Source organism: Limulus polyphemus, unplaced genomic scaffold (assembly GCF_000517525.1).
Source record: "Limulus polyphemus unplaced genomic scaffold, Limulus_polyphemus-2.1.2 Scaffold600, whole genome shotgun sequence".
NCBI lineage: Eukaryota > Metazoa > Arthropoda > Merostomata > Xiphosura > Limulidae > Limulus > Limulus polyphemus.
In genome coordinates, this window is record NW_013666210.1 from 312,664 (window position 1) to 326,981 (window position 14,318).

A 14,318-nucleotide genomic window follows, 5' to 3' on the forward strand; every position below is an offset into this window, starting at 1 on the left:
CAAAAGGTAAACTGCAATGCAATGTACTGTTGTTGGATTTGTTAGTGTCAATGTTGTTCGTGAGTTGAGTTTTATTGTGGGGAATGTTGGAGAGCTTTTCAACTACAAGTGGTGGGAATTTATTGGTGTGAATAAATGAGTGTTTTATGTGGTTAATTTCTTCATTTATGTGGTCAGTTGAACACTACATTCTACAGTACATTGACAATTCGTCGCTTTTCAGTACGTTACATTAAAAAACGCGTAATTGTCATAAATACCCTATGACTACACTTATGATATCATAATCTAGGTGATATTTAAGATTTAGTCACAGGTGGCCTGTTTAATAAAATAACCCTAGATTGTGTTGTTTTGTATCGCGCATCTTTAGGCGATAAGTAAACTCAAGAACTGCTGTAGTATGTAACGGTTGTCAGGTGTGAAATGCTTCGTGACTACTGTGAAAAGTAGAGTGATGCATTCTTGTTGATTTTGATGTTTGATATTCATGAATAAAATCAAAAATGGTATTTTTAGCAGCTTCTGTTATGGGCTTATTCACTGGGTTTCGGGCCTGGCATAGCCAGATGGTTAGGGTGCTCGACTCGCAATCTGCGGGTTCAAATTCCCTTCCAATCAAATATGCTCGCCCTTTCAGCCGTGGGGGCGATATAAGTGACAGTCAACTCTAATATTCGTTGGTAAAAGAGTAGCCCAAGGGTTGGCGGTGGGTGATGATGACTAGCTGCCTTCCCTCTAGTCTTTCATTGCTAACTTAGGGATGGCTAATGCAGGTAGTCTTCGTGTAGCGTTTCCGCGAAATTCAAAACAAACAAAAAATATCTGTGTTTCTGGTTAAGTTTACTGGTGTTTTTGGTATATCTGGATGCTGTATATTTTGTCGTTGAGTATTCATTTGATTGGTTGTTATGCTAGTTTGTAGTTTTAGTTTCTTTCATTTGTGGTTGTATTTGTTTGTTTGAGTGATATATTTGTTTCCTGCTTGTTTGTGTACGGAATGCAGCTCCATATGTGTTAATAGGTTCAGGCTGTGCTATTTGTGTCGGTACAAGTGATGCTTTTGTAGCGGAATGTTGGGTGTGGACTAGTTGCATATTAGTTTCTGTGGTTTGATTGTTATTGTGTAAGTTGTAGATTCTTGTTTTGATATCCTTCTTTTTAGTTATCTTTTGGAGTTAGCTGTGTGCTGTTGCTTACGGTTGCAACAGTATGGATTTTCGTGTTCTTTCAGACACATAGAATTGTGATGATCTCCACCACAGCCCACACATTGTGGGAGAAATTTACAGCCTGCCGCTACATGCCCGTTTCGTTGGCAATTAAAAAATTTCGTTACAACAACGGCTGGTGTTTTGGACTCTTTTACCAGAAGTCTCCGATACCAGAGAATACTACTGTTTGATATTATGCTCTGGTCATCCTGTGTTCCTTCAATACTAGGCTCTGGATATTCTGTGTTTCTTAGATATTAGGCTCTGGACATCCTGTGTTTCTTCGATACTAGGCTCTGGATATCCTGTGTTTCTCCGATATTATGCTCTGGATACCCTATGTTTCTTCGATATCAGGCTCTGGATACCCTGTGTTCCTTAGATATTAGACTCTAGATATCTTATGTTTCGTGTTTGATTACTTTAATCATCATTGTTTGTTTCTGTATCCTGTTTGAGATGATACGTTCGACTTTTGTGTACTGAATGTTGTTTTGAGAGTGTTCATCCCGGATTTGTTCAATTTCCATGCTGTAGTGAATACCTTTAATTACAAATGCTTTTACGTTTGTTTTACTTCCTAAATATATATATGTCCTGAATGAAAGGCATCTTAAGGCTATTCTTTGAAAAGACTGTTCAGGTCAGCTGCCTCTGTTCCTTTGACTAGAACTCCGCTCTTAGCTAAACATTTAATGGCAGTTATTTTGATGTTTGGTTTACAGCGTTTGATTTCTGCAGCCAACTGTGGTTTATTATACTTTTTTTTTGGTGTGACCCGTTTAAATCCGTCTGTGTCTGTGTTGTTTGTTGTGTTTGTGCTTGTGTATTAATATCCAGGTTGGTGTTAATTTCTGTGTCATCATTTGGTGATTTGAATTGTTCGTTTAGTATTAGTTTGACTATCTGCGTTAGCATCGCCATCTCGATTGTCGTGCTTTTATGTTCTTTATTAAGTGTGTTCATTACTACTGGTGTGTTATTTGTATTTAGTTATTTTTCTTTTCGTTTTAATGTTTATTAACTCCTTCTTAGCTACTACGACTAAGGAATTTAATTCAGAACTTAATCTTACTTTGGTATTTAGGCCACCTAGTAGACCGTTTGTACCAACGCTGAATTAACGTTGCGTTGTGTCTCGGTTGAGCTGACAATACGTTCTGTCTTGTTTGATATTTTGTCTTCTTTTCTTTCGAAGATCGCTTTGTGGTTTCAATATTGTTGAGATTTTCTTTGGTGATTATCATTGAAGAAGTTTTGATTTCGTTGCTTTCTCCGCACTAGGCGGGCCAGGAATGTGCTACTGCTGATCAGAAGTATATGTTGTTCTTCGAGCCTACTCACAATACGTTAGTTTTTAGATTTTAATCCTTTTTAAGGAGCATTAAGAAGGTACGTCCTGTCTCTTACGAGGTACAAGAAAGAATCCTAAACCTTTGGAAAAAGATTTGTTTTGAATTTCGCGCAAAGCTACATGAGGGTTATCTTCACTAGCTGTTTCTAATTTAACAGTGACAGACTAGAGGGAATACAGGTAGTCAACACCACCCACCGCCAAGTCTTGGGTTACTCTTCTACCAATAAATAGTGGGATTGACCATCATTATAACGCCCCCACGGCTGAAGGGCGAGCATGTGCGGTAAAGAGGTTGGAAAGAGTATATCAACCAGTTAAATAACACTGTTATATAATATATACCCGAAAGATGGCATTAAATGTATTGATATGTCACTATTTATATTTGATTTTGGCTACACAAAATTTATCTGCAATCTGTCCACCGCGGGGAATCGAACCCCAGACATTAAAGTTTTAAGACCATAAACTTCCCGCTGACCCACATGGGGATGGACGCATCAAGAAAAGGCATAAACATTTCATTATGGTAACATACCATACACATTACACTTCTACAGTAAAGAGCATACAGGGTTACACTCCTACAATAAAGATTTAAAACTTCCAGAAACAATAGGCATAGAACTGTACAGATAGGAGTATAAAAATTCCATTTCCCCAACGATAGTGTGCTGGCGCTGTCCATCCTCGAGTCTGACAACGGTAGTAAACATAAACGCGCGACTTACAGTATTTTCGATTCAGGATGAGGTTTCTTAAGCTATATTTTAAACATGTTTTCCCTTTTAGAATACGAAGTAATACTGCTAAATGAACTTAATTAAGTCCTCCTAGGATTATAGCATTATTCAATATATAATCAATTTCAAGTTGGGCGCAGCTCCAATAAAGTTGGTTTGGGTAATATACAAGTTTAACTCTTCAATGTAATGTCATAATTACGCTATAAATTTTTTAAAGCAACATATAAAATGAACAATAAACTTCACGGTGTTCAGGCGCGAATAACGATAACTTATCTAGGGAGAGGGGGTGCAAACATTTTTGGTCCACCTGAAAGCGAAGGCCTCAGTAGCTCGGGTTTTTTAACATTTAGGGAGCCTATTCCTTGTCATTTTTCTGTTAATTCGACTAAGGAAAAGAAAATGTTCTAACGTGATACGAACGATAGTTTATTTTTTACATTACTGTCAACGATTAACGCTGTAAACAATACTAACAAAGATAATTTTAACATTCTGAGACTTATGATGAATCATTTTCCTACGGATATAATGATAGCAATAATACTAATAAATCAGTAACGATGTTTGATGGAATATTTCAATGTGTATTTCGACCGCTCTGCTGTTTATTTTTATTATCAGTGATACTTAAGCTTTCCTTTTCAGTTTGATCACTCCACAATCGCCCTATCAAATATTTATCCATTTTCATACCTTTTCACACTCGTACATCAGTGTCGTTTGCCAGCAAGTTAAGACACAACATGAAAATTAACGATATGGCGCGAGGACAAACAAAATTAAAAGAAAGGTAGCATTCCGAACTCAAATTTGCTCAGATTTGATGACGAAGAATCCACTTTTTAGAAAATAAAGTCTGAAGACGACTTGAATGGGTAGTGAAAGAAACTTTATTACAAAAGCTTATCGAAACGTTGTATACTCGTAATAAAATTGCTTTCACTACCCATTTAAGCCATCCCAAAAAAAAAATTCAGAACATTTTTCAGTACACACAAACCTGAGTGTAGTTCTAGTAGATAAATCATAATACACTACATTTTAAACACAATATCATTTTTCAAGAATATTTTATTGGTAGAATGAAATATTCGTGATAGGTCAGGAGTTTTGTGTCATCATTCATTCTTTAACGATGCATATGTGTTTCTGACCCAAAGTTACTATTTCAAAGTTCGTATTTTGGGGGATTTGTTTCCAATTTAAAGTTATCCTTTGGATGAACATTGTGTCTGGGTTTTTTGATTTGGGTTCTGCTGCATTAACTAAAAGCGATTTAAATACTTGGATAGTTTCATATAGTGTTTTCATGTATGTCAATAAGCTTGACGTGATACGCTACACTGAAAAAAGGAACAACTTTTTTAACACCAGACTGGAAGAAGGAGCAACCTTTTTTAACACCATACTAGAAAAGGGATCAACCACTTTTAATGCCCGACTGAAAAAATACTGACTTTTTAACTTTGAGTATAAGATCAACCTTTTTTAGCATCACACTGAAAAAGGACTAGTCTTTTTAACACCACACTAAAGAAGGAACAGCTTTTTAACACCAAGCTGAAAAAAGAACCAACTTTTTGAGCATCTTTTGTGGTTTCGTTTGAGCCTTTATCTGTTTTTTTTTGTGTGTGATCAGTAAAACCAGAGGTGGGTCAGCGGTAAATGTACGGACTTACAACGCTAAAATCCGGGGTACGATTCTCCGTAGTGGACATAGCAGATAGGTCAATGTGATTTTGCTAAAAAAAACGAATCTGAATATATTTTAAAAATTCCTGAGGCATCGTTTGGGCATGTCAGAAAACTACTTTCATTACTTTTAACAATATGAAAACAGTATAATATTGTGATTCATAAAAGATATTGAGATTATGTGGAGTAAATTCAGGTATAGAAAGAAAAGTTGTGTTAAAAAGTAAGATGTAAACTAACAGAAGTTATGAATGTTAGATTTATTACTTTATAACTGTTTCATACTGATAAGAATCTTGACCTGAAATTTTTTCAAATATCCACTTAGTTTAAACACGTTGTTTCTTGCAGCAATATTTGATAATATTATGTTTGGTATATGAGATGTTATGTAAAAGCGCAAATTCACAACTGCATAGTCAGATAAACATTTTATTTTATAGTTGGAGTTTACAAAAAATCGAATTTCAAGCATGGAGTTTAGTGCATATTTCCATTCTCCAACGGATCACCAAAAGGATATATATATACCTATAATTCCTCTATTATTCTTCCTTTATCTGGTTGTAACATTACCATGATAAGGTATCATACAATATCTTACCAAAATTCCTAAAAAAGGTTTTAACAGATTTTCTTAAAACTTGAAATAACTGGTTTCTTGAATAGCTATTATAACACAAACTATACACTATGTTCAGAAATTTCTAGCTTTCTTGGGGCTGTGTATTCTTTAAGTTCTCCCAAATCGTAGGAGAATAACATTTTTTTCTATAACATTAATGGTTTGAATATTTTCTTTCACAACTTATCAAAAGTCTTCTGGGTTATTTAGCCTGCAGTCGCACACATTTAGGAATAACCCAGGGAGTTTTTATTGAGATAGGTATGAAGTTTAGTGTTGCAAGAACATTTGTAATGTTGCCGATTTGTTATTCCTTGTTATTCCCCTCACGTGTCTCGTTTCTTTTTTGAACCATTCTAAAGTGTAAAAGTCGACGTAAATAAGAAAACGCCAGTTTTTATGTGATCAGTTAACCAACTGTAAGATCTTGAAGAGTGTGAAACTTCTCTAGCCGTTACACGGTTAGCAAATATTCGGAAGATAAATTTAATTCTTTATTACTTTCTCTGCACCTTCTTTGGTTTTTGGATGCGTTTCGATCGTTTCTGCCGACGTTTTAGTACAAAAAGTCGACTAAAATTAAAAACGCACAGGGATGGTTTATATTATCATATATTTAGTTGGTTATTATCTATAGATTGTTTTTTGGTTTTGTGTTAAGCGTAAAGGTGACGAAGTAGACTATTTATACTGTACCCAGCGCAGGGACCAAAATCCCAAATTTTAGAGTTTTAAGTTCGCATGTTTATTGTTGAACCACCGGGGATCATGTCATCTGTAGAACGAGAACAATATTTATAATGCAAATAAATTGTTTTAGAAATAAGCAAGTGAAATGTTGCAACATTGATGCCTGATATGGTGAGTTTGATGAAGTGAATTTTTGAATCTTAGATACTAGGACTAGGAGTGTGTAAAAAATTCGTATGACTTTCTGGAATAATAAGAAAGAGTTGAAATGAATGGATTCAAAAAAATTGAAGTCTTTGATGTAATATCATGCAACCAAGAAGACGTATCTTAGCCTAGTCACTTTGAAAGTAAAATCAAGCTAGATATAACTAAATTTAAGGGCTTCAAAGTTCAAACTTAGTCACACGTTTAAACGAGGATGCGTTCTGGAATTTCGCTGCTTCTTATGTAAATTCAGTTGAAATTCTTAAATACGAGGTGATATGTATTGTGGTATTGAGCTGTTAAAGTCCTTTCTGCTGTCACAAACAAGTTTACTCCCTATCTGTTGAACGTGGCATCTTAAGGGTAAGTTTTAAGTTCTGTAGTAATATGGTTTAGAGTGTAATATGATCGAAACAGTTAATAATAAATATGAAATAAGAAGAAATACTGAATTTTGTTGGATTAAGGCGTAACTCTTACAAGGGATTTAGAATATAGAAAAATTTAACTACATAGTTTCAGTCTATGTCGTCATGTTCAGTCATGCCTTATATGACGATCGTACATCTTAATAATAGCCTAGCAGTATAGCTTCCATTGAAAAAGGCCTCATTGTTAGACTGTCATGCCCAAAGCACGCCCTACTGTGTGTTTTCTATTCATAAGTCATCTAGTGCATGAGGACGACGGTTTTCCAGCGCATGTTTCAACAGTCTGATTGCACAAAAATTCCATAATTAAGTTGACCTGTATGTCTTTGTTTGGAATAACATTAGCACCTGTTTCATTATCCAGTTGCTCAAAGTATGTAATATTTGAACAAGTATGTCGTGGAAGCAACTTGTGTACACGTGACTTATATCTCTTTTCATTTTCGTATTGAGATCCTTCTCGACTACTTGTGTACTGTTGTCTGGGGCTTCATTATGGCTTTTTGCACTGACCTTTGTGTTCGTGGTTTCTCACCTATTATAATACGCCGTACCTTGCTTACTATGGCTGGGGTATGACTTTTTGTAAGTCTATTTCTGGATAGTCCTGGTACCCTAGATTGATCTGTATTCCTATGGTTTCACTCTCATGGAAATTCTGATTTTTTAATCTTTATGATCTGAGTATTTTGTGTGGAAATAGACCGTTACACACCCTTCCCAAAAGCGAGAAATGTTCAGTGGTATGACACAAGCTGTTCCACCATATGGTTGTCAGTGAATTGCTGGGTTACATATTCAAAATCGATTTAATATAATGTTCTCAGCCCTCTATACGTTAGCTAAAATAGATAACCATATCATTTTTTCCCATAAAAGTAGAAAAAATAATGTAATTCCTAAATAACTTAACGTGAAATTACATAAGAAATGTAATAAAGCCATGCTCCAAGATAGGAACAAATATCCAAACACAAGACACAATAACATTAACAGTCTATATCAGAAGATAGATAATACAACAGAAAACAAGATAAGCACTGATATTCTAATTTTATTCCAACACACACATGAACGTACTGAAGAAACTAAATTGACTCACCAATTCTCGAAGCAAGACGCCTCCTTATACTACACACACACCAAACACACAATAATAAACTTAAATGATCATTAACAGAATCGGAAAAAAATGTACTAAGTAAAGAACTAAACTTCATAAATTACTACCCAACCTAGATACAGTTAAACACCACATAGCGTGGTAGTTGCGTTCTGGGAAAACGTGGCGTTTTATTCACTCAATGGGAAATAGGAGGTTAGATTCTCACGGTCTAATATTTTTCTTAAATATTATAAAAGTTATTTTTACAGGTACTTAAGTACTTAAAATGGATAATACTATTTATATTACAATTTTTACAATAATAAATGATAAGCATACAAACCTGTAAAAATTATTGTAAAAAAGTTTAATACAATGTAGAAATAAGAAATCTTTTTACTTACTTTTATAAGTTAACACAAAGAACTAATCGAAATAATGGTGAGGGTGATGTTGGCGGGTGTTATTAATTGTGAAATTAGGTTAGATAAGGTAAGGTTGGGCAACACAATGAAAAATAATGATAATAATAAGAATTCTTCACGAGGTATGCTCGCGAGCAGATTGTGCGTCACTTAATTCAATACAGTAACGTGAGTTACACGTTCGCCGAGTGATTTACAACTTGTGTGGTGGGATCATTAGTTAGACAAGGTTCAAAGGGCAATAATAATTAAATTTAAGTATAAACAGATGTAGGCTGTTACAAGTCTTAAGCTATTCAGGATAAACAATTGTAATTTTCTGTTACGATCTACTGTCATTTTAGAAAGAAAGAAAAAGGGTAATTTAGATATATTTCATGTATTTTATGGTGGTTACAAGGTTGGCCAAATTCACCGAATGAGCATAGAGTTAGGGTAGAGAAAATCACAGATAAAATATAAAGTTCGACAATATTTGGTGGAAATTTGTTCGTGTGAATGAAAGAATGTTTGATATAGTTGACTTCTTCATCTATGTAGTTAGTTTATTTCGTTATCAATTCAAACTGTCTTCAAACTTCATTTTCTAAAAGTAGGTTCCTAGTCATCAAAATTGAACACAGCCAGACTGCTGATGGGTGATTCAGCCCGGTTTTGAACACGATCTGACCACGTTTAGTTTAAATTTAGCTTGTCAAATCGCATCTTAGCAGGGCGAACCACCACGTCTCCTGGGGTTTGTTAGAAATACATATACCGCGTCTTGGCGAATTTGCATCTTGTGAAGACATGCTATGTGAGGATTTACTGTATAGCTACAACAACAGAAGATACAACTTGCAATCTACCAAAAGAAGAAAAATAAAAATCTGAATGAAAATAAAGTCAGCAGCTCAGAAAGCAAAGAAATGTAAACTCAAGTCTAATACTACTATAACAGAACAAAATGTGCCATCAGAAACTTAAAAAAACACCACTATATCAGTTCTGTCAGTAGGTAAAGGTAATATAATACTAATATAATCATACACAAAAAGGAACACACAATCAGTCTCCAAACTCTAGGTGAAGATGGTTAATACAGGAAGATAAAGGTTAACCCAATAGCTACCATAGAAAAAAATATTAATCAAATTGTTATGGAACAGCAAATATAACTTGGGACAGAAATGTTAAACAGCTAACAGTACACAGCAACATCACCCCACACATCTATTGCCTACCTAAAATTCACAAGGAAGACTACCTTCTCCATCTTGCACTTTCACATGCAAGACTACCTTCTCCATCTTGTAGTTTCACAAACAAGACTACCTTCTCCATCCTGTAGTTTCACATGCAAGACTACTCCATCTTGTAGTTAAGTGCAAAAGTTCACCATGTCACCCCTTAGCTAGATAACTTCTAGAGATAACATCACTCTTGCCAGAATCTACGCATGTTAGGAACCCAGGCCACTTTTTATAGGATTATAAAAGCAATAAAAACTCGTATCACATAGTAATTGTGATCACATCCGATGTATCCAACCTATCCATAAATGTACCAAACCTTGTCACTTTACAAATACCCCGCCAACAGCTTGAAAATATCCAATTGAAAATATCCACCATAATAGAAGCCACAACCTTCTGTATCACCATAACCTACCTCCAGCATCAAGGCAAATACTACAAAAAGCACTAAAACTTAGCTATAAACTCATGTTTATCACCAGCACTCGTTAATCTCTACATGGAACAACCTCAAAACATGCGCTCTAAGACGCGGGAATAGCTTAATAACAGGCCTAAGTTCCCATGAAAACACAGGAATTAGGAACATTAGATAATAAAACACACACACACACCACACACATATATATATATATATATATATGTGGTTTAAATATAATAAATTAATTACAGTAGCAAGCTTTCAGAGGTTTTGCAATTCGACCTTTTGGATTCAGTGACAGCAAACGTATAGAAATCAATTCAAACGGCATGAATTTTAAGGTTGGAAAAGCAACATTTCTCGAACTCATTCTACATTACGTTAACGACACTTTCTGACACTTGTAGTCGATTCGCAACAGACCGTTGAGATTAGTCGACGTATAATTGTTTGATGGTTCTCCAAATGTAGCAATGTGGAGCAATTTAAAACTTATTAATCCATTCAAAGTAACAAATGATACGATATTATGCGAGAACACTATATATATGATAGATTAAATGACCAATCATTTGCATTTCATGTCACATGACTGATTTTGATAACACTGAATTAAGAAAATTATTAACATTATTTTGTATCATTTGGATTGCCTTGTCACAAGTATAATATTACAAACTTCAATTATTTCTGAGTTGCTTTGTGCAGTGTGCCTTTAGGGTTTTATTGAAATATTGCAAATTTTATTTTCATAAAGCTGATATATCAAAATTTAGATCATTTATGTAGAGAAGGTTTTTGTGATAAATTATTCTTCGTACTGTGGTTCGTGACATGTTCATCATTCAGAAATGAGCCGGAGCTATAATTGTAATTGCTCCCTAATAGAAGCAAGCATTTGATTTCTGTTAGAAACAGAACTCACATTTATGAGCCACATTCGTAAAAATAGATAGCTTGTGCTAATCACGAAGTAGAAGAAAGCATTTGTTTACGAATAAGACCTTGCTGTTCTGCTTAAACTTGAAATTCATCAGGTTACTAACATTCGCGACTTTTTGTTTTCAGCATTTAAGCTTTTCTACATTCTTAGACTAATGAATATTGTTTTTGTTTGACTATTTGGTGATATAGGAGGTAATAAAAAAGTTTTGATCATAAGGAAATTCCACGTTAAATAAACTGATATATCTTCAGGCATGTTTTCTTGTTATGTTCTTTCATGCTTAAAAAACAAAGCTTCATTTATTTTCATATCTTTCTTCTGCAAAAAAGAAAAGTTCATCTATATTTCCGATTAAATATTTTGTTTATTTATTCGTCACAATCAAAGTGATACTTTGATAGAACTCTTCTTACTTAGTCTTGGAATACCAAATATATAAAAGTCATAAAAGTCTTCTGTTTCGTTTAAATAGTTTTTTTACACAAGATAAGTGAATAAAATGTTATATCCTAACAGCGACAACTACGTATATTACAGAAAAGACAAAAAATCAAAAGTCACACAGATAGATAGCAAATTAATCATTTATTTAGATTTTTATGAGTTTCAATCATCGTTTTAAATGTCTAAATACAGGAGCTAAAATATTTTATTGTTAGTTAAATATAACTTTAACAGAAGGAAGCTACTGATAGTGGATATTTATAGCATGGGAAAAAGTATGTTAATTTCAACGATAAATTCTGAAGCATTTGAACAAGTTAAAAACTTTTTTTTGCAACTAATACTTTACATGTTACAAATGTTCATAACTTTACAACTTGATGCCCCAAGTAAAAGCAATGAGCGCTTAGTGACCAGATAAAAAGAGGTACAAGTTGATATTCCAGTTCGAAGCAATGAGCGCTTAGTGACCAGACAAGAAGAGTTGCTATACGTTGATGTTCCAGTTCAAAGCAATGATGCATAGTGACCAGACAAGAGGTACTAGCTAGTGTCCCAGTTATAAGCAATGAGTGCTTAGTGATTAGACGAGAAAAGGTTCAAGTTAATATGGCAGTGTTATATATGAGTGTTAGTGAGCAGACAAAAAGAACTACAAGTTGATGTCCGAGTTGGAAGCAATGAGCGCTTAATGACCAACAAGAAGAGGTACAAGTTGATGTTCCAGTTAGAAGCAATAATGCATAGTGACTAGATAAGAAGAGGTACAAATTGATGTCTCAGTTAGAAGCAATGAGCGCTTAGTGACAAGATAAGAAGGGGTTGAAGTTGATGTCCTAGTTAGAAGCAATGAGCGCTTAGTGACCAGACAGGAAGAGGTACAAGTTGATATTCCAGTTAGAAGTAATGAATGCTCAGTGATCAGACAAAATCAGATAAAAGTTCACACCCCAGTTAGAAGCAATGAGCGCTTAGTGACCAGACAAGAAGATGTACAAGTTCATGTCCGAGTTAGAAGCAATGATTCTTAGTGACCTGAGAAGAAGAGTTACGAGTTGATATTTCAATTAGAAGCAATGAGTGCTCAGTGACCAGACAAGAAGAGGTACAAGTTGATGTTCCACTTAGTACCAATGACGCTTAGTAACCAGACAAGAAAAGGTGCAAACCGATGTCCCAGTTAGAAGCAACCATGCTTAGTGACCAGACAAGAAGAGGTTTAAACCGAAATCCCACTTAGAAGCAATGAGAGCTTAATGATCAGACAAAAAGAGATTTATGCAACTCATGATATTGACGATGTTGAGAAATATGTAAATAATTTCAAAGTGCAGGATTCGCTGGATGAAAGTCAAAACGCAGAAATTGATGTTGCTCTTAAACATTATACGTCGAATGCTGCTTTTTTTAAAGTTACTATTAAGTAACTTAATAATTTGAAAAAATAAATTTACAACGATTGACTACCATCAGCATGGGTTGGACAATTATATATTTGGACAATTGCTATAAATAGTACATATTTCGATCTATCTAAGCCTTTTTTTAATTACTTTAAAACATGATTTGGATATTTATAAGATTTAGTTTCAAGATTTATAAGACAACACTCACTGCTACAACATGAATACAGCATTAAATACGTCTTCTCTTAGTATAGAAACGAACTTGGGAACATTTTGTCTTTAGCATTACTTAACAACACAATTTAAAAAAAAAATCAAGTCTAGTAAGCTTTTGTAAAGGTTTTCTAATTATAATGTTTACCTCTAGCTTAATTTATTCGCAACCAATGACTCAGCGGTAAGTCTGGTGGCTTATGACGCTAAAAATGGTTTCGATATCCGTGACGGGCACAGCATAGATAGCCCATTTTATAACTTTGTGCTTAACAACAAAGAACAAATAAACTTAATCTATCTATTAAAACAATAGTAGCCCCAATGAAAACTTGGTGCAGGTTCTTGTTTATACATAAAACGGTATGATGTTTCATTGCAAAATAGGATCTAAAAGTATCCACTTATCCGGCTCACTTTTACTCTTTAGTTTTCTTTACTTGTAACTTTAAAAGTCAAAACACCTAAAAACTCTTTTTTTTGCAATGTAACAGTACGATGGTATTCGTACAACTAAAAAAAAAGTACCAAGCCAACGTCCACACTTAAATTTCGGTTGATTGATATTCTCAATTTTCGACCTACCTGTGTTAATCTAACACTACTGAGCCGATCAAAGTATGACGTTTATTATTTAATAAGAGGAAACATATCTTCAAATGTCCATTAACTGGACAATGTATAAAATCTTCATTTTTTTTAAGATCACGATATCTGTTAATAAACAGTCGCAGCAAGGCAAACTCTTATTTCAATAAACTTTTACATGCCTTTACATGATTAAATTTCAACAAAACTTGTTCGACCAAAGACATCTACGAATCCTACTTTCTATCTACAAGATGATCAAACATTTTGCTCGCCTACATATTTCTGATTAGTTAAAATCGTCGGTCGAACTAAGTTTTCCAGTTCTATTAAGTTTGAGAAATTACAATCCTACAAAAAACTTGAGTTTACTTACAGGTTCTTTAATTCTACCATAAGTTTCAATTCTTGCAAAATTTACTGTCTACCTAGAGATTTTAATAAATATTCCTATTTGTCCACAAGTTTTTGAAACCCATGGTATCCTCGATTTTCCTCAAGTTTTTAGTTTCTACTCCAGCATACCTGTAGGTTATTAAGTTCTACAAAATATGCCAGTTTTATTTC

The 14,318-nt window shown here is 34.2% G+C and overlaps 1 protein-coding gene across 1 annotated transcript in view; it reads right to left on the reverse strand.

Annotated features, from left to right (window-relative positions):
* LOC106459388 (parathyroid hormone/parathyroid hormone-related peptide receptor-like) overlaps window positions 1–14,318 on the reverse strand; it is a 114,863-nt gene that overhangs the window by 24,583 nt on the left and 75,962 nt on the right. The window lies entirely within an intron of this gene.